Here is a 21,395-nt window from a genome sequence, read left to right as displayed (position 1 = left end):
GGCGGCATGGGGGCTCCCCCCCCCGCGGCGCTGGGCGCGGAGCGGATTACAAATGAGCGGAGCGGCCCGGCGCCCCGGGACCGCGGGCACCCCGGCATGTAGAGCCTGACGGAGCGGCGCGGAGGTGAGCGAACCCCGGGGCGGGAGAGAGGGATGGGGGGGAAGCGGACACACACCTTGCGCGGGCAGCGGCTCCTCGGCGGCGGGGGGTGCTGAGAGCCCTCCCGGTCCCCTCTTGGCGCTGGCCGAACTTGGAGCTGCGGCTGTTAAATACTCCCCTCGCCCCGGGTCCTCAGGCTCCGCGTGTGACATCCTTTACATCGTGTGTTGTACCCCCCCCCAGCAGGCACAAGCATCCACCTGCCGCGGCTCGGGGGGGTTTCTCCCGCTGACGTTGACAGCGGCAGAGCAGGGCCGGGACCCCCTCCCCGGGCACCGCCGGGACCCCCAGCCTAAGGGACGGGGCTGAATTTTAGCTGCCCTTGTGCTAAATGACGGCGCGTACCGTATCAGCCACCTGCATCCCGCAGCCGTACCAGTTAAATACAAATGTAAGTTGTTACTAATTAGGGCAGCCTTTGACCCGGTTGTGAGTCTTGTCGCCGACCCGCGAGCCCTCAGAATGGGAAAGGTAGCAAGGATGTTGGAGGGGGTGTTCTCTGCTGTGATGCTTAAGAAGAAATTCCTCATTTGCTATCCCCTCGGTCCACAGACTATCGAGCATCTTGCAGTTTATAATTTATCAAATTCCGCAGCCCAAAAGGAAAAAACAAAAGTCAGGGCTGATTTTCAAGACTCTATAAGTTCATTTGTTTACTACTGAGCCGTGACTTCAGTGGTCTCTTTGGTATAAAAACATTCTGCTTGTGTGATATTTTTGGTGGCATTGACAACAGATTTGTTAGTCATGGTTATGAATATGGTAATGTGCAAGTCTTCCATTAAATTCTACATGCTGTAGGTAATATGGTTGAACAGTCATGTATGAAGTCTTATGTTCTCACTGCTGCTGCAAGGGAGCAATGTCTCTTTGAACTTCCAGTCCGTTTGATCACTTCCTCTTAACTTTTCCACTGTAATTATAAAAAAATAGTTTGTCTTCCTGATGGTCAAATGCAAACCCTAAGTTTTGTGTCAGGTGCACCTCCTTGCAAGCAAGGCTTATGCAATGCGGCGCCCTGTGCAGAACGCAAGAGGAGATGGAAGGAAAGATTTTGGGAAAGAGGATGGTCATGTTGTTACAGTGCCTCTGTGTGTGTGTGCATGTCCCTGTAGGAGAAGAACTGAGGAGGGCTATTTACCTCTGTTCTGTGGACATCTTGCCTGATCCTGTCTTCTTTGGTGATGCTTGCCTTCTCCATAAAATATGGCTTATCCTGCGTTACTCCTTCTCAGGGCTGTGTGAAGCTACTCAGAAGCCCTTGAAAACACTTTTCAGCCAGGGAGGTACTGTGTAAATGCAAATTACTATATTGCTGTTTTAAAAATGCTTTTCAGAAGTTAAAGCACTATCTTTAGGCAGTTTATTGAAACTGTAGCCAAATGTTTTTTCAGACAGCTCTAAAGCAGACTAAAGGAACTATTTGCTTAAGTAATGCTCCCCTGTAAAGAAATCTAGTGTCATTTCTGAAGAAAAGAAAAAAAAATATCACATTTGGGTGTTATCAGGCATGTCAGTCCTTGTTCTGTCCATTAATATTTACCCCCAATTTCTCTGCATGTAACTTGCCAATAACTATCAGCTGATGAAACACTTCTGTTCTAGAATATTTAATCTGTAAGTAGTGGATAAAGACATGAAAGGACTTACCCTGACATCAAACTAGCCCACTGTAAGCTCGCTGGTCTCTGTGGTGTGGCTTTGCTGTTCTGTTCGGTTGTACTTTTATTCTGGGACACAGCAATGATCAATATGCTATCAGCTAGGAGCAAGTCTTCCTAGGCAAGAACTATGTCTCAGATATACTGCTACAGGGCACATTTCTAGCATTAAAACTAAAGGAAAGGGTCCAGGTGCTGGCTTTTTGTCTTTTCCTTTTTTTTTTTTTTTTTAAGATGTGAAAAGAAACTAGATGGACAAGGAATTGAATTTGACACTAACCTCTGATCAGCTTTAATTTATCTTGCAAGTACATAGAACATTAATAGAATTCCTTATTTTCATTGCTGAGATTTTGACAGAATTTTTTATATTTTGATGTGCATTGCTTTCATTCTCTCATATTGAAATCTCATTAGTTTCTTTAAAGGCATTGTTATTTTTCTTAACCACTTCATGCTTCAGTAAAATCTGAACAGCTTCTACTTGGAATTGCATTTGAGGTAACGCTAGACACAAAATTATTTTAGTATCTTGCTTTTTGCAAAGATTTATTTTTAGACAACCTTAAAAAATTCTTAGAATGTCAATCTGAGGTCTTGCCATGTTGTGGATTTGACACAATGAGGTACTCTCATCTGAGTTATAAGTCTTGCTAATAATATGATTATGTTGTTTTTTGAGATATATAGTTCTTGAAAACATACCTCAGAGAAGAAAATCACAAAAGCTATGTGCAATTATTTTTTTTTCTACAACAGATGGAAGAGCTCGATAATCACCACTTAAGGGGGGCTAAAATTAGTTTGAAACAGAAAAGATTATTCCTGCAAGTACAGTAGTATGATTTGTACAAAATGAGCCAAATCTTACTAGTTGTTACATTGATGTAAATATAGAGTAATTCTTTTGCCTGGAGTTTTTCCTTCTTTATGAAGTAAAGTAGAACACAGGGGATTATGATGCTGTTGAATTTTGACATGTTCGTAGCAACAGAGTCAGTTCTTGAAACCCAGAAATTAGCCCCCTGTTCTCATGTTCACAACAGCGTAATATTTCACTCACCGACACTCCAATTCAGAATTTGCTGTAATATGATTGTGGGTAGAGGGTTGCTGAATGACTCAGATGAATGTAGCTCAGAGTAAACAAACATGTAAATCATTTCTGGCTAAAGCGAGAGAAAGGAAAACATGAGAGAGCAGAGAAAAGCCAACCTCAAGGATGAGACATATATAATGATATGATCAGCAAGGATCACCAAACTCAGCAGGATTCAACCATCAAAAACTCAGGACTGGATTTGCCACAGTCTTTTATCTTTGGTAAGGAGAGGAACCTATATGGAGTGCCTAAATGCAAGTATTACAAGGAAGCAGAGTTTTCCAGTTGCTTGGACTGATAGTCTGGTATAAAGGTGAGCAGGCTCATGTCAAAAGTGGCATTTGGGCACATTTAAATGGCTCACTATGAGAGCTGGGAGCCAGGCATACTGCCTATCTCAGAAAGGCAGGAGGCTGCCAGTGACTGGTAATCTCTACAATGTCCAATTTGGGAAAAAATACAAGCTAGGAAGTGATTCCTGGAAGTCTGTGAGCCCAAAATCCTGTGTAGCAATGAGGGGTTAGTATGAGTAACTGCAGAAGGATCCAGACCCAACTTGTGGTTCAGATTAAGAAGTACTAGAGAAACTGGCTTTGAAACAGCTGTAGGTTTCTTGTTAGCCAGGAAAGTCTCTAGCACAAAATCGCAGCTAGGCAAAGGCTATTTTCTTCTGTTTTTCCTGCCAAGGGTGACAACCAGTAATCACAAATCACTGCCACAGAGCATCTTGCCAGTCAGGTCCTCTTTTGACTGCCCAGGCCCAGTGCAGTTAAAAGGCATAGGCAGATGGAGCTGTCTGTGTGTTGGAGACTGCAGTCACTGGACAGCTGGGGCAGGATTTTTATCCCTTTCAGCTGTCTGAGCTATTACGCTTCAGTGTGTTTTCAGGGTAAGTTAGGTTAAGTTCCCTCTTGGGGAAGCAAGAAATGTGCTGGCATCCAGGGCTGAAATGAGGAGAGCTGGGGCTGGTCCCCTCCTGCTGCACAAGGATCAGTTCCCCAGAGCTCTGCCTGCCTGCTGGCTAACCTGCCTCCTGCTTTGGCTGCTTTTACCGTCATGGTAAAGACAGGATGCTGTGTCGTTGTGTGGAGTTGTTCAATGTAAAACCTGTCGTCTTCCTGCGATTTCCTGTCTTGGAAAGCAATGAGGAGTCCTTAGAGTGAAGTGTGGCTGTAAGTATGGCATCCTTGTGGTGTTTTCTGTGAGATGATGGCTGTGAAGGGGAGGAACTAGAGAGACAAGGCATATTTCTCTATGTGTATGAGTAGCAGGTAGACCTCAGTCCTCATTTCTCCATTTTTTATTTTCTTCAGAGCGTATCAGGTTTTATATAGTGTTGGTCACTGGGGCCATGATATGAAACTTGACTTGGGCAACACGCTAATTTTTGCTTATAGGAATTACATTTGCTTCTGTTGGATTGTTAGGCACGTATTATTGTTTATTCTCGGCTCAACCTCTGGATTCAAGCCAGGAAGCTACTTTGTCCTTATTTCCTTCTCCCTTCTCTCAGTCTCTCCCTCTTCATGTGCAGTGAACATGTTCCAGTGAGAACTGAAGCAATTTCATGGCCCCTCTCATGTGTCCTGCATCCCATTTGCATCCTTAGAGAGGAATCCGATTCACTGTTTTGGAAAGACTGATTTAAGCACCTGAATAGAGTCAGATAAGTTTCCTATCATGTCTGCTAATTAAATTGTAATGATCATTACCACAAGATGCTCTGGTGGCCAAAAGCATAAGCAGGTTGAAAAAGATGAGATGAGTTCACAATGAACTTGTGAGTGTGGATAAGAGTGTGGATAAGAAGCACGATGGTCTGGATGTAGCCTCTGGCTCTCTACACTATGAATTGCCAGATGCAGGGAGAGTGCAGAAGGGGACAGTCACTGTAAATACAGTTGGACACAGACTGCTGCCCATCACCAGAGATAACATCCTGGGACAGAAGGACCATGGGTATAATCTATTCCTGTGTTCTTCCAGCACCGACACAAATAAAGAAGGAAGAATGGAGCTTATGGAAGAGTGTTTATTGGGCATTTTGGTTCCAGAATGACAACCAGAGTAGAGATTTCATCCTGCTCTCACAGGTATTAATGGATTAACATAGGAAGCTGCAAGAATTTCATTGTGTGAAGCCTTACTGTCAAAGCAGTGTGAGAGAATGAAGCCATTTGGGGCTCAGGGCTCTGGCTGGGACAAGAAGATGAAATAATGCCACTCTCTCATTCAGTCTTTGTGTCCTTTTTGTTCTTGTTTATGCTGCATTATGAAATGGAGGTGCTGATCTTTTACTTAGCCCGGAGCTGCAGTTAATGGAAATATCTGAATTATGTGTATTGAGGTATTTGAAAATTTCCAGGTGGAAATTTCAAGGTTTATAAAATTGCCCTAATACCCTAAAATTGTTCCTAATGGGGACAAGAGGATTAAAGATTCCTAGGATGTCAGTGCCTTGTCACTGACTCTTCACCCTTTTCTCTTGGGGAGTCAAATTAGATTCAGGGACATGGACAAGGGGCTGTGAGATGGGTGCCCAAGGTACAACTAGGAAGGCTATTTCAAAGAGAAGCATCTGCTTCAAAAGAGGGATTTTTTAACAGTAGAGGAGAGGTTACATTGGCAAAGGAAGTAAAGCCTGATCTAAGGAAGAGGAAGAGGGCAGGAGACCACAGAGAATGTTCAAACAAAAGATGTGAAGTCCCTTGCAGCATATTTAAGGCTATAATGAAAATCCCTTACCCAGATCTTTCTTTCCTGTATAACATCATCAGGGGATCCTCATTTGGAAAGAATGGACTCTGTCTCTGAAGAGTCCTAAAAGTCTTCCAAAGTTTGCTTTTCCTGCAATACCCTGTGTCTTCAGCAAGAAAACAAAAACTAAGCTCCTTCTTGAGAAAGTCGTGAGGGCCATATCTGGAGCTGACTGTGCCCAGTGGCTCCACAGGGGTTGCTGGGGAGAACAGGGCTGCCCAGCCAGAAGCCTTGTTCTCCACCAGCCTCCTTGTTCCTCGGCAGGGAGAGCAGCTCCCATGAGGTCCTGACTGACACCCCATCACCAGCTCCTGCTGTCAGGAGGATGCACAACAGGAGATAGATATGGCCACGTCACTGGCCACTGACATACTCCGAGTCCCCCTCTGTGCCATAGATAAAAGGGGCACAAGCTGAGCCCAGATCAGGGGTGTGCTCTATAGCTGGGAAAAGGGTTTAAGGCTTCTCAAATTCAAGGTCTAAAACAAGTATATGTCTTAAAATGCACATCTTTGTTTAAGCCTGGAGCTCTGTGTTTATGGAGTGTTAGGGCAAATGTTCTGACATTCATCTGTGGGTTTCTATTGATCTTGAAATCAAGGCAATGATATCTTTCCAGCTCCCCTTACTTCTTCACCATGTACAGGGATTGATGCTGGTGTGCACACTACTAAGATTACATGAAGAGTTGGTGATGGGGAGCAGTATGTTATGGTCCCACAAGCACACGCGCCTGCGTGCACACACAAAATGGCTTCACTTCCACATTATCTCCTGCAGTTTTCCCTGCACCCTGTCTGTAACCTAATCAAACAGGCGGAGCAGCTGGTGAGTGGGCGCCTTGCCTGTCAAAGACACGGGTATGAATATCAGCAGTCAACAAGCCATCACATTAGCTATTGGCACAAAATGTAATCAGTGAGGGTAGACACCCCTCCCAAAAATAAACCCATTGCTGTCCACAGAAGCCACATGAACCCCTGGTTGACTGAAATAGTTTGGGAAAAGAAAGAAGTTGAAGAGTGGCTTGGCTGAAAGTAATATATGCAGGATGCTGCAATGGATGAAAGGAAGAGGTATTTTAGAAGTCTTCTAGCTATTCATGCGAGGGTTTCCATCTGATCTTCAGTCAAAAATAGTTCCTCTGCACTGACCGTGCATCTATGGAGCAGGTCCGGTAGCACAAATTCTAGCAGATCTTTCTTGGTTGTCTTCTGATTTTGCCAAAGATTTTAATGTACTCATGAATGGAACAAGACAGAAAATGGGGGGCTTCTTCCTAAAAAAGTCTTATAGATTCCCAAAATATCACTCCAGCCTATAAATATAACAGACACCAAGCCCTGAAAGTTTGTAATTATTTATGCAAAATGGGGCATCTAGAGAGGCCAAGAGCCTGGTATAAATTGCTCATCAGAGGGCTGGGGACAGAAAAGGAAAGGCTGGGATTCAAGCCACCAGCACAAGGGTGGGCTTAGCCCAAAGTCTGTTTGGTCTTTCTTGTATGGAAGAAAGATCAGATTTGTCAGAGCTGTTAGCTCTGTTTGGTCCCTGCTCAGGGACATTTTCAGTCCAAGGCTGAGCTTAGTTCTCAGAATTCCCAGTTCTTGTCTAGCTGAAGGGAAATGGGACTCTAATTGGCCTATCCTCTTTCACCAGTTCTGGGACTGCCCATGGGCTGAATTGCTGGTGAAATCTGAAGGGACCCTCTGGACCTATGAGGTGAGCACGAGCACAAGTAGCAACGGTGGGAAATGGAAAAATTCCCACTGACTTCGCTGAGCTTTTGATCTGGGCTTGAAGAGCAATGTTCTTTTTTCAGATGTTCTCACTGTCCTCTGAATGTCTTATTCTCATTATTTTTTAAGGCTCAATAGCTGATGGCACCAAAATTCAGGGTGAAGTATTTGGGGTGTAATGAAGGAGCAGGGTTGCCACCATGACCTTGCTATGCATGTTTGGATTAATCTTTCTCGCTTATGGAACTGGAAACAAAGCTTCCTCCCCTGTGGCACTGACCTGTTCAGAGCAGGCCAGCTGGGGGCTGTCTTGTGTGTTCTCTTTTTTTGGGATCAGAATCTTTCTCTTTTTTCCTGCTTCTGCATTCAGAGCTTCCCTTCAGTGACCAGAGGTGCGTATGTGGAGCAGGGACACCTGCCTTCACTGGCGTGGCAGGCGACTTGTGAAGGTGACCTCTTCAGAAGCCTCTTTCTGGCCCTCCCAGAATGGGGCTGACTCAGCCCAGGAGTTGGGCTTGTGTTCAGGCTCAGCCCTCGATCAGCATGGAGTTACACATGGCTGGATAAAAGCTGAGTGCGTTGTTTTGCACTGTGACAGGCTGAGGTGAAGGGAATGAAGGAGTTGCTCCAGATAGTGTCACAGAGATGTGATTCCTGCAGTCCTGCTACACAGCCCCTTTCATGGCAATGCTCTTTTAGAATCCTTTAATCTGGTTATACTGCTTGGCTGAAGTCCTTTAGCTGCCAAACTTGCAGCGCTGAGGCTGTGGTGTCATCAGAGGATCCTGTGCCTGATTGTTCCTACATTTGAACCAGGGTAAGACCTCAAACACCTGTCAAATCCCCACAGCTGTCAGATTATTCACAGCAGCTACATTGTTAGATGGGTTTTGTTGTTGTTTATGGTTATTTCAGAACCTGATCCAGGTTCTACAAATGGCTCTGGTATTCCTGGATGTTTGGCCAAACACGTTTTTGCCAGCAATGGCTTGTAAACTGGTCTGTCACTTTCTGTGGTGCCTGTAGGAAAATTTAGGCAGCCACAGGATGTAGCTTGTCTTGATCCTGATACTGATGCTTAAGCCCGAGAGCCTACTCTGTTCAAATGCCCTCTGGTAGTACTGGCAAGCTGAGCTGTTGCACACATTGAGGCATGGGGTTTCCTCCCTTTTCAAGTGATAACCACGCATGAGTGGGTACACACTGGGGCATACAGCAGTGTGCAGTCACAGAGCAGTGAGGCCTGGTCTTAGTGTGTTCCTATGCTTAAGGGTTGAAGCATTAGGAAGAGAATGCAGAATTCAAAATAAATCGAATTAGTCTTTTAGTTCTTGTTCATTTCTGGAAAATCTGAAATGGTATTAATACTGTGCCCATATTGCAGTAGTGGTTTAAATCAGCTTTACAGATTGAGCCTCTTAACATGGAGTTTGGATAGATTAGCAGCAGCATCATCCATTTTACAGACAAGGAAAGATAAATACAGCAGCATACCCATGATCATGCAAGATCGAGAAGTCAAAGCCAGGTATTTTGCTTCCTTGATGCCATGTCACAAAAAGCTGTCACTGAGTCCAGTTTGTTAATTCAGAAGCAAAATAACAGTGTGCTACTGATAACGTGGTTACACGAGGAATACTACCATGCTGTGTAGATTTTGTGATAGATGGATTCTTGTTTTAATCATCTTTTATAGTCCCGACATATTAGTATGCCTTTGTGAGTACTAACTGGGAAATCAAGTCATAAAAAATTGAGACTTCAGACAGGGGGGCACAAAGCCCAGCCCACTTCCCACAAAGAGACCATTAGCAGTGGTGCAGTTGCACACACACACGTTGTGTTGCTATGGCCAGCTTAAACTCAATATTGAACATGTCCCGTGCTAAAATGGGACTGGCAGTTGGGAAGGAAGGAACATAAAGTAGGATATTTATGAAATAATTATGAAGCACTCTTAAGTGGAGCATCCAAGCAAGAGAGTTTGTAGAAGAAGCTCCTGTAGAATTTTGTGGATTCCTTACCTCTGTCTTGCTGGACGATGAGGAATGGAGCAAGCTGTGGGGCAGTAATTTTCTCCATGGCATAGGTGTCAATCTTATTGCTGCTAATTTCAGTCCAAAGCAGGGGTAAATGACTGAATGCTAATCTTCAAATATAAAAAGTGAAGAATATGGGCAGGTCTTCACTTCAGTGGAAGTAAAGCCTTCTATAGAAAAGATAGTTTATAAATATCATGGATAACTGATGCTATTCAAAAGTACTGGTTTGTTTCCAAATTAACCAACATATAAGTAGACTTACTTTTCTCTCATTTAAATTCATTCTTTTTTAATCTTGGTTTGGATCCAGAAGCCTGATCTACTGTTTTTTATCCAACACTCCTGTTGAATCCATATGGATCAATTATCATTATCCAGAGCATCAGGTTGGTCCTAAAGAGAGCCTTTCACACCTGAAAAATGAACCATGGAAATAGTCTCCTCAGATCGCAGAATTTTTCTAGCCTAGGTGGACCACCTGTGTGCAGTGGGGATGCTGGAGAGACAGAGGGGTGTTTGAACACTGAAAGGTTTTTTAGTTTGACCTTCTCCATTTTCATAGGTGTTTGGAGAATGACTGTACTTTGCACAAGTGCCCAACTCCATGGGAACTGATGAATACTACAAAGAAATGGACTATTCCTGGAGGAAACCCAGTAGGAAACCTGTTCACGTTAGACCAGCTTCGTATGTTTTTGTAGCACTGCTGACAGTGTCTTTCATGTCTAGGCAGCTGGGGAGACCTTAGGAGGGGGAAAATACATAGATTTAGCCCATAGGAGATATTAGAACCCATCTGCATGTGATCATTTCAATAAAGAATCCTATTTTTATTTGTTACTGCCCAAGAACATACCATAACCTGAACATCTTCTTTACCCTCCTGGGTAATGTCAATACAGTTTTTGCACCTTCCAATATTTCCTGTTAACAAGACACCTTGTTTCTACATGCAGATATACAAGGTGCCAGGAGATGGTCCTGCAAATTTGTGCTTTATGTGGTCCTAAAGCTCCCCAGCTGCACGCATCCAAGCCCAGAAAAGCACTGGTGATATACGGCTCGAGGCATACTCCTAAACTGTTTTCTTCTCTTGCCTCATTTTGGGGTGCTGGGTAGGGAAGATAGAGCCCGAAAATGAGAGTAACAACGGACTAACTCAAAACGTAGCAGGCTTTGGAGCTGAGAACTGAAGAAGTTCAATACCAGCATGTGATAGACTACATCGGTCGTACATGAAACGAGAAGCAAGGCATGGAGATACTTTGATGTGCTACCAAAGCTTTGCAATACCTTCCCTGCTGAGTTAGAGGAGAGTTTTAATTCGGTGAGTCTAGTCAATGGCATCAGCCCAGTGTAACAAAGCAGGGAGGAGTCCAGAACTGTGGCTTCTCTTCTCAGTTTTACCTGGGCAATTAGGAATTATGTCACTGAAGTCAGCAAGACAAGTATATCTGCATAAGCAGAATGAAATTCAGAGTGAGTAAGATGCATTTGAAACAATTTGGCTCTGCTTTGGCTGAAGTAATGTGAAGGAAGAACATAGTAAATTAATAACTAGCACCAGAAAGGAAAATAGAAAAAGAAGTTAAGAGAAAGGAGAGCTCTTAAGTATTTTCTTGCACTAAGATGACATATAAATATGTGCAGACTTAATTAGGAGAAGGTTACTTGGAATCTCAAAGCCAGCTATCAGCTTCTCACTTTCTCACAATATTTTGTTACAGCCTACTATAAAAAAGGCATTTAATTAAAACAGATTTATTCATCCAATCATGCAGGCGTTACGACGAGACACTTTTTCCAGGACTTGGGTCTTTTTGTTCAAGTTAATGGAAAGTAATCATATAATGGAAAAGGTTTCTCCTATGTTAATAGGCAATATTCATCCCATGTACCTTAGCATTGTTTTGTTCTGTTGTCTTTGCCCTGAGCCTAGCAGACTGCAAACACTCTATGAGATTTTCTCCTGCATTTTATGTGTGTAAAGGGAGGATTTTCCCAGAAACATTTCCAGTTGCAATGCCGTAGTTCCTTATATTGCTTGCTTATACTTCTCTGTGCACCCTAAGGATTTGCAGTTCTATGCTAATGTAATGCATAAAGTAGAGTCACCTTGACTTCACATTTATCAGCTTATGCAAGTGCTAACCTTTTACTGCACTGCAACAGAAATGTCATTCCCGTTCATCCTCGAGATGACAAACAAACAGCTTCATTGTCAATAACAGATTTAGGAGGCTGGCTGGATCAGTGGCTGATGTGCAGTGGCTTTGGGAGTGTAGTTCTTGTCAAACACTACACAAACCAGAGTGGGCAATCTTGGGTTTTTTTTCCCCCAAGGAGGGGTGGTGTTTATTTGTTTGTTTGCTTGCTTGCTTGCTTGAGTGGTTTCACCTTTTTCAGGCTTTAAGGCAGGCATGCTGGAGGTATCCTGAACATTTCCTGCCAGCTTTCCACTCACTATCTGCAGCGTTATCTGGTGCAGTGTTTGCACTCATTTTGGGGCAGCTCAAACTGTAGGATCCTTGGCATGACTGCAGTATCCCTAGAGCTATCACTGCCCCTCATTTTCTTTTATAGAAAGTTGAAGTCCAGAATGAAATTTGGGAAACATATGGATATCATTTGACTTTTTCAACCTGAAGTGTAAGCCAAGTAACATTTCTGGAACTGGTATAGCCAGACACCAAGTGAAAGTCACTGTATAACAGCCTGGACTGTCCTGCTAAGGATTTACAAGACTCAGTAGCTCACCTGAAATATAAGGGAGTTCTTGGAGGAGTCCAGCTTCTGTCACCCACTGTCACTAACTGAGTGGGACACTGTTTGCTTTACCTGACCAAGCACATTGAGTGCTGCTGTCATTAAAAGCACCACAGAAAAATCAAAGCACAAATAAAGAGAAACTGGGCTATTGTTTTAGTCTTGATTCGGTATCTTAAATCCCAGAAGTAGTCTAGGCATGGGGGTGAATTTCAGACTGTTTCTGGTTAGGCATGTAATGCTAGAAAAGTATTTCTGGATGCCAAGAGGCAGCAGAGGCTGGCTGCTGTTACTGTTTGAGTAGTAATGACAGAGTTGCTGATGGAAAAGGTCTGCTAAATCATCAACTTTTCCTGTCCAGCAGAACTTTACTTACAGGCCATCCGGTAGAGGCTTCTGCCTAATCCTTAAAAAAAAAAAAAAAAAAAATCTATTTCAAGGGCCAGAATATACCCTTAGAAAAACACTTTGATTTTGCCAAGGAAAATAAGTCATCCCTGACTGAGCGAGGGTGGACTGTTCTGTGATACCTCAGTGATGAAAGAAAATCCAAAGTACTAGGAGGAAAAAGAAAGACTTGAGGTAGAAAAGCATCTGCAATTTGGGATTCCTCCAAATTGTATACTCTTAATAAATGCCACTTGGAGCCTCAAGGCCTGGCCCTGGGGAAAGGTGCATGGACTGTAGTTTTTTCCTTCCCATTGCAAGAGTGTGTGGACAGGAGGCAAGCAAGCTTCATGGGGGCAAAGAGAACAACAGAGACACAGCTAGCACAGGGTGTGTTGCACAACAGTGTGACAGGGTCAGTCAGGTCAGCAGCAAGAAGTACTTTTAATTAAACTAAGGTAAAGCGTGGAGCAAAAGCAGGGCAGAATGTAGTCATCATGCTAATATGGGTAGAGCTGAGGGCTTACAGCCCTGTTCCTCTTCCTCATTCATCCTCCCCATGGAAATACAGAGGCAACCAGTAGGAAGAAAAACAATCTGTGTGTTCGAGTAACTAATTTCTAACAAACACAAAAGAAGTCTTCGCTGATAGTAAAATCCAGCTAAAAAGGAGGATGTGAGGGTTCCTCAGCATGCTGGAGGGCACAGGAAAGTGGGTGCTGAATCTGGCTTCCCACTTGAAAGCTGTGCTGTGCAAAGGTATTTGATAGGCAGGGGCTGAAAATCTCAGAGAAACAGGGACTGAAGAAGCTGAGGAAAGATAGCCAGGCTACAAGTACTATAACATTAAACAAAAAGATACTTCTGGTCCATCAGAAACGTAACCTCAGTATGTTGAAAAGAACTTGGCCTTAGTTGATCGGTGTAAATAATTGATTGTTTTATTTATTTTTTCATGTCTATGCTAGCTGGAACTAGCTACTAAATGCAAAACTGTTTCTTTATTATAGTTACAGAAAGGGACCTGAAAAATGAGAAGGTCTTGCAAAAATTGTGGACCTGAATACTTTCGGTGAAGCCAAATTAAGTTCTGTATGTAATTCAGCCAGTAGAGATGCAGGGTTATTCTCAAGAGCCAAATAATTAATTTTAGATTTGTGACAAAGTACCCCCAAGCAAAATCAGGCTCAGGATTTTAATCAATCATGCAGTCCATCTAGGAACAGCTCAGAATTTGAGGAAAGTCCCAATTTTCCATTGCAGTGATGCATGTAACATATCGTGTCTTCCATGGATACTCTTTTTGCAGTCATTTTTGCTCTTCTGTTATGAAAACTTGATTGTGGGTAATAAAATTTAATGGACAGTGTTCAAGAATGCTAACAGCTAATTAGATGAACAAAAAATGTGTAAAATAGGATTGTTACTAACTGTAGAGCTTGAAATTATAGAACTGTACATGGTCATTATGCCCATGCCCGTTGAAAGTATAAGTAAAAAAAAAATCCCCAGGTCTTCATTTAATAGCTTTGCCAGTTGTTTGTTATACAAGCTGGGTTTAGCCTTTTGGATCTGTTGTTTAATCAGACACTTTATCTGCTTTATGTGTCTGGAAAGAACAGTGCTGACAGTATCTTGAAAATGAGAGCTGTGCAGTGAGAAAAAATTATCAAAGCTGGAAGGCAAAAAATGAATTCTAGAAACAGAATACATTCTTGTTACGGCAACTGAGACCAGGGCCTCTTGGTGTCCTTACTTATAGTCACCAGTGATGCCATATACCCTAAAACCAAATGAGAGAAGCAAAGAGAGGCGCTGATCTGAAAAACTACTTGCCCAAAGGTACACCAGAAAGGCAGTGGAAAAATCCACAGTTTGCCATGTCACTGGGATGTGGCTGTCAGGTACATCAAGTGCTGCTGTTAACACTCCCAACTAAGATCCAGATTTCTTTTCAATGCCAGAGAAGCTCTCAGGTACCTGAAGGATTTTACCTACACTTTATTTTGCCACATTTTGTGGAGTATACTTTATAACAGACAGACACAATAATGGTGGGAGCCACCAGACCCTTCACATAACTGACATGAGAAGCCAAAGTCAGAATAGAGATGGGGACTAATCTAATTCCCCACACATTAATTCTACTTGTTTTACCGTAGACCTGATGACCTGTGAGAAACTTGGCTGACGTGGTTATGCTGTTTCTGCAGTCATCCCAGAGGTTGTCCCCAGCCCTCCTGACAGCTTTGAAGGTTTGCAGAAAGCTAAGCCTCAGGTAGGTAGACAGTGGGGATCTTAGCTTCATACTCATTTCTCCAGTCAATGCCAAAAGACCTGCTCCTCTGGAAATAACTCTCAGAAGGGAGGATTATATTTTGAACACCATGTTCACAGTAGGAGGTAGCTCAGAGTCCAGGACTGGGTGCAGACCAAGCAAGCAAAAGGTGTATGTGCCTCTCCAGTCTTTTCTCATTAAAGTAACATATTCCAGGTGAAACGGTGTCTGAGTGACATCTGATGTATGCAGTGGTCCCACCAGCAGTTTGCATAGTTATTTAAATTCTCTGTCTGTGTGTTTCAATGAACACCTGGAGCATAGCTCCATTTCTGTTCACTTGTACAAATTTTGTTCTTTCAGTCCCTTTTAGGTGGGGCAAAATAGGTGAGAGTGTCTTCAAACCACCCAAGCATGGAGGTAGGAGGGATAAATAATGTGCACCAGTAACTTTCCATCTCTTCTCTTGTATAAGAGCTGGAATGGCAATCAGTACTGATACCTTGATGATCATGCCCCAGAATTAGCCCCTCACTGAGATGTATGGGATTATTCAAACCTCTCTGGGCCTTTTGTTCCTTTCCCAGGCTCTCTGCTAACTCCTGTAGCTGAATAAGCATCAGATAGCCAAATTTTCAGAATTTCTTCACAGCCATCTATGATGGAAGCATTCGGATAAGAAATCAAGAGAGAAAAAAAAGCAAGAGGAAGCCAAAAGAAAATGAGGATTTGCAAGAATAGTGCCTGTCAGAAGAGACTAGCAGTGCATCATCACTGTACATCTGCTGCTCCAGTGCCTTGTTCTTGTGAAAACATTAGTATGGAAAACAGCTGTGCTAAACTGAAGCCTTTCTCCTCTACAGTCTTCCACACGTAGTTCAGCCATCAGTCAGTGGTTAAGGTGTGAGCTTGGAGTGGAATGAGGTCCTTTGTTGGCCCTGGGCTTCCTGTCAAAAGTTGGTAGCGTCTCCTACTTTTCTCTACTTAGAAAATGGGGGTGATGATAATTTGTATTTTGCAAGGACCCCTAATCAGATGTGCTAGTAAGCAAGGCTTTGCTGGAGGGCCATTAGGCCCAGGGCTTTAAAGAAAAAGGAAAGAAATTTGAAAATAGTGGCTGTCTGGTAATATACAAACTGTTTGCATTTCTGTCTATAGCCACAGTTGTGACTGTGCTTAAATAAAGTTGTCTAGCGTGTAACATATTTTCTCAGCTGATTTTAAGCTCTGGATGGCAGTAATAGAGGTGTCTTGCAGTAGAGAAGCTTCGGCAGGCCCTGGCTGTAAGTAGGCATGTACAGAAATGCATTTCTCCTCTGCCAAAAGTGGTGTTAAATTGGTGGCTGTTTTATCTGATTGAGTCAAAGGGATCCTCTCACGCTACGTGTGAACAAGGGTGTATGATATCTGGCTGGCATGATTTAATGGACTTACAAAACTGTCTTCATGGAGAATACCCAGTGATGTTTCTGCACTAGGTTGACCAAGTGACAACACCTTTTTAGTTTTATAAATAGTGGAGCAGGCAATCCTTAAAGTGTGTGGCCATGAGTCAGTGTACAAAATGCCACCATTGCGCTGACCTGCCTGATACCAGAGCAAGGCACAAACACATCCTTTGCTACACCTTGATGGTTTTTTTTCCAGCCAGGATAGGGCTTACAGAGAAGGTGGTGCCATGGCCTGCAGAGAAGGTCTGGCATGCCCAACTCAAGCAGCCAAGTCCATGGGCTCCAAAGCCCCATTTCTCCCCTCTCTGTCCTATACCTCAGATCTGCAAACTCTGGATTAAAGTTAATGAGATTTTTAACCTACAGAATTTGGGACACTTTCTGTCTGGTTTCTGCATCAATGAAGTTCACTCAGTGACTCACACTCTTTACTTCACACCCTAGAGGCTAGAAACTTTTTTTTTTTTTTCCAGAACACATTCTCATGTAATTATTGAACTCCCAAAGCTCAGGGCTGAAAATAAACCCCAGCAAATGTGGCTAGACTCCCAAGGAAGTGACAAGCATGGCACGACTGTAATATAGTGTAGTCTACTTGTGCAGACTGTGAACACTTATGGGTTATGGAGAGCACACAACCCTGGGGAAAACAGCTCTCCTGGGGTGAAACAACTCCTTGATATGCTGCTAAGAGTAATACTGCTTGCCTGGCCTTCTCGAGGCCTGCTCAGCCCTGACTGCAGGATGTGGTTTATCCTCAATCTCAACCTTAATGCCAAAACACCTCCTTTCAGAGTGACTTTACAGATAGTGAATTGCTGCTCCATTGGCAGAGATCAGTATCTTGTAAGCCATCTGTACTGTAAGAAACAATGCTGTCTTGTCAGGGAGATGGTGAGAACGATATCCTACATGTTGTATATCTGCGATTTAGCAGCTCTGCATAGACATCCAGGAAAGACAGACGCATAAAAAGCACAGCTAAAGGTGCATCAGGAATGCACATATAGGAAGAAACCCCAAGAATCCAGGAATAAAGACAGTCTGCAGGTAGATGCTGTTTGGATAAGTTAAGCGATTAGTCACCTTTCTTCTTGCAGGTTCAGTGCTCACTATTCCTTTCATGCGCAGTAAATCACAATTTTGATGTATGTCTACCATGATCTGACCTACATTTTATGTAGAAGCCAGGAAAACATAAACCAAATCTGCTAATCGATGTGCAGCGAAAGCAGAAGAATAGTGCATTGAAATTGTAGGTGCATGGGGAGGAGAGGCCACAGCTACTGCCTTTTAAGGACCACACATTGTCTCATGAGTCATTCCTTTGCCAGAAGTGTAAGTCTCCTGCCTGGCAGAGATATCTGAGAGATGCCCAAAGGAGGGGAGGGGGACAGAGGTCTGTAGCATCTCAGTAATTCCCAGCAGGTTCCAGACACCATTTACAAAGACTATCTGGAAGAGAGCAGAAGCAAAGAGCCTTCACAGAGCCTTGAAGGGGAGAAGAGAGTCAAAGAGAGTATCAAGAGAGTCAAGAGAGAGTCAAGTATTTTTGACTATCAAGAGAGTCAAAAATAACTAGTAGAAACAGCTGTGGTAATTACCATTTCTGGTCATTAACCTGCAAGATCTTCCTCTCACCAGAGACCAGACAGAAAAGGGGAAAGTGAAGCTGTGTCAGAAGAGACCTGAGAGAGGAGAAGGAGAAGGAGGAGGAGGAGGGATAAAACAGAGGACGAGGCACCCACTCAAGAGAGCCTGGTAGAGAAAAGTGATGCCCTGGACTGGTCTGTGAATGCAACAGTGTAGAGAAACCCGGGGACAAAATATATATTAACTGTTTTCTTTCTAAAGTTTGCAAAACATTAATATTTTAAATAGTTTATTCTTCATTAGCATAATTAAGAATACACAAGTCTAAACTCACTGAAAACAGAATTAACAAATTAGCAGGTGCAGGGATTTGGAAGCAAGAGGTTTGGGAAAACAGAGCTTGCAAATGTCAGCATTAAGTAGAGCAGTGAAATTGTGCCAAGCCTTATTTATGGATTTGTGCATTTCCTTTGCATAGGCCCACTCCTGCAGCCAGAGGAATACAGCTCAATTTAAACATGAACCCCCTGCAGTTACACTGTAGCTGAGCCTAAAACCGAGAGCATACAAAATAAATCTCTGCTGAAGAAAAACTGACGAGCCTCACCTCAGATGTCTCTTGAAAGCCGAGATATCTTGAATGAACACTTAACTGAACAGGGAAGTAAACTGCAAAATTAAATGCAAAAGAAAAGGGGAGAAACTTTCAGAATAGTGTCTCGAAGAAAGAAAATATAAAAATAAAAGAAGAAGGCAGTGACATTGAGTCAGGCTGCAGACAAGAACTTAGGGAAGAAGCAAAAAACATCCTATGCCGATGTGAGAAGTTCCCCTTAGGAAGGCCAAGGGACTGATCTTTAAGATGATGTCACGTAGATTTTTCAGCATCTGACAGGGTAGTCCTGTGGAATATTTAAAATAAGCTGTTTCCCTAGTAAGGTGGGACATTTCCATTTTTTATCATCACTTCATGTGCAGCCTTTCCTGGGACAGAACTATTGTCCTTATCATGGCATGGGCCCCTGAAGGGCGAGTCACTGCCCTGAGATTGGAAAAGGGTGCCAGAAGGCTTCTGCTGCTAGACCATGGGACACAACTCTGCAAACTCGACTTGAGCCCAAGGAAGACAGACTACGGTATTCCTGTTAACCACAGTGGCTGCCCATAGGGTGAGGAGCAGATGTGGGCAGAGGCAAAGCTCCTGCTTGGCTCTTAGTATAGAGAAGGCAACAATAGGGCAGGGAAAGAGCATTTCACGTGCCTATAAAGGGGATCAGTGACTCATCTCCCCTGGAGGCATTCTGACTCCAGATTGCTCTAGCATTGAGCATCACTCGTTAGACACCAAGGGATCTGTTACAAATATTAAGCTATACTTATATATATATATGTGTGTATTTCAGGGAATTCTGACCAATGATCACTTGCTGTCATGAAAGGATGAATCAAGTCACTTCACTTCTTTTTGCTGCAGATTTCCCATCCATATGACAAGAGGATGAATGCTGTCTGTCCTTTAAAATGTACTTGTAGATCTATGGCTGAAAAGCCATGTAAGAGATGGTGTTATTATTGTTGGTAGCCAAAGGGCACGATGTAAGTATGCAAAGATTAAGAAATAACATTGTTACTCCTACACATCCGTGACCCAAATCTCTGGCTTTATAAGAATGATCTGGTGGTTGAATAGCCAAGTTTTATACTGGAAATATTATTCAGGAACCTTATTAGGGCATTAATAGAAGCAAATATCTGTGTCCTATGCATTTCTTTACTAACAAGCAGTATAATAAGTGTTACTCCTCTTCCTTGCTGTTTTATGGCTGTGCAGCATTTTTTTGTGTCTTGTAGATTCACATACTTAATTCTCTTGAGAACAACATTTTTCCATTTTAAATGAATGTGTTTTTATCTCCTCCAGCCTTTCTGTGGGTCTTAAAAAACTGTCCAGTTTGCAGTTCGAGACTCTTCCCTGAGCTATCTTAATGAACTAGGATTTGGCTTTGCTTCTTTATTTTATCTGCAGACTATTCTGTTTATTATCATTGTCAGGGGAAGCTCCCTCCCACTTTCTTTCTATGAAGATTTCTCTTTTCTTTTTTCTGTATGGTATTTCCACCTCCCCATAAAATACCCCGCTTTACTGCACAGCCCAGGCAGTCATTTTGTCAAGAGACTGTCTCAACAGAAGTGGCAGTGAAGGATGCTAGGACCAGCCCTGCCTTGTGCAAAACCACGACTGAGATAAACTGCAACCGCACTGCCATTGCAATCTGTAATGCTTAGTCTCCATCATTTTAAAACGGTACATTTAGCAAGACCTTTTTCTTGTAGAAATGTGTTTCCTTCTCAGCCCTACAACTATCCAGGTGGCTCAGACTACAGGATTTGCTGGTGAGGTGCACCTGAACCAGCCAGGGTGCAACGTGGTGGGAAAGCTGCAGCTGCAGGAGAGGGGACTGTGCCCTGCATTGGCTGGTTCTAGTGAAGGAGAGATAATCCCCCTATGTCAAGTTGTGCTGCATTCAAATCAGTCACCTGCTGACTAGTCTAAGTGCTTCAAAAATCTGAATTTTTCAGAATTTTATTCCTCTGTGTGGAAGCCCCTAAGAAATCTTTCTTTCTCCTGAGAAGGTTTTAGAAAGGAGAGATGTCTGAAAGCTTTTTCCCTTTCCACAGAGCACAGGCACACAAGCATCACTGCCAGGCAGTAGCACCCTCACGGGAGCAGGACAGCTGCTCCTTGCCCATCGGGAGCTCTCTTTTTGGTCCCATTTGTGCAAATGACTGTGATCATGACAGCGAGTGGTGTGCTTGCTGCCCTTGGGACACGGATTCCTTGTGTTCCTGTCCCCAGTGCTCTGTAGCTGCGGGGAATTTGGCTTGTAATCCTTCCATATTTACCATACTTTGGAAGCGAACTCAGGGAAGCAGTATTCATGGGTCTTGGCCTTTTTCAACTCCAAAAGGTGCTGTGGGTGAACATTGTCTAACACAGCCTTTCTGTACAATTGGGAAACATTTCTGTGAGAACTGAACACATGATTTTTCCTCTTCGTTCCAAGAACCCCCAGTTTCGTTTGAATTTCAAAATTAAGAACCAAACTAAAATGAGAGCTAGAGTTAGTAGTGCACAGTAACCCCGGGGACTGTCAGCGTAGGGCCCTGCACGTGATGGCTGCTGCAGCTGCTGGGTCTTGACTGTATTTTTACATGGGTACCAATGAAAATAGCTCCAGCAGAGCTTGTTCAGAAATGATAACTGATAACTACTAATAAATCCCCTCGTTATTGAGATGAGAAACAGAGCCTAAACAACTGTCACTGCTAGTTGTTTATAGCTTGCTGTGACTACCCTTTCTCATCCCGGCAACTGTGTGTGCCACAATCTTGCATTTTCCTTGTGCGACTGGGTGGTTTACTCACACTGTCAGCCAGGCTGAGGCAGGTCTAACAGTC

The 21,395-nt window shown here is 43.3% G+C and overlaps 1 protein-coding gene across 1 annotated transcript in view; it reads left to right on the top strand.

Annotated features, from left to right (window-relative positions):
- The first annotated feature begins 6 nt into the window (after window positions 1–6).
- TRPC5 (transient receptor potential cation channel, subfamily C, member 5) overlaps window positions 7–21,395 on the top strand; it is a 96,429-nt gene continuing 75,040 nt past the window's right edge. Inside the window, exon 1 of the mRNA XM_014955335.1 lies at window positions 7–124. The gene's annotated coding sequence lies outside the window, so the exon portion shown is untranslated. The remainder of the gene's footprint in view (window positions 125–21,395) is intronic.

Source organism: Calidris pugnax, unplaced genomic scaffold (genome assembly GCF_001431845.1).
Source record: "Calidris pugnax isolate Ruff unplaced genomic scaffold, ASM143184v1 scaffold38, whole genome shotgun sequence".
Taxonomy (NCBI): Eukaryota; Metazoa; Chordata; class Aves; order Charadriiformes; family Scolopacidae; genus Calidris; species Calidris pugnax.
The sequence above is the reverse complement of the archived record's forward strand: the minus strand, read 5'-3'. Positions and strand labels throughout refer to the sequence as shown.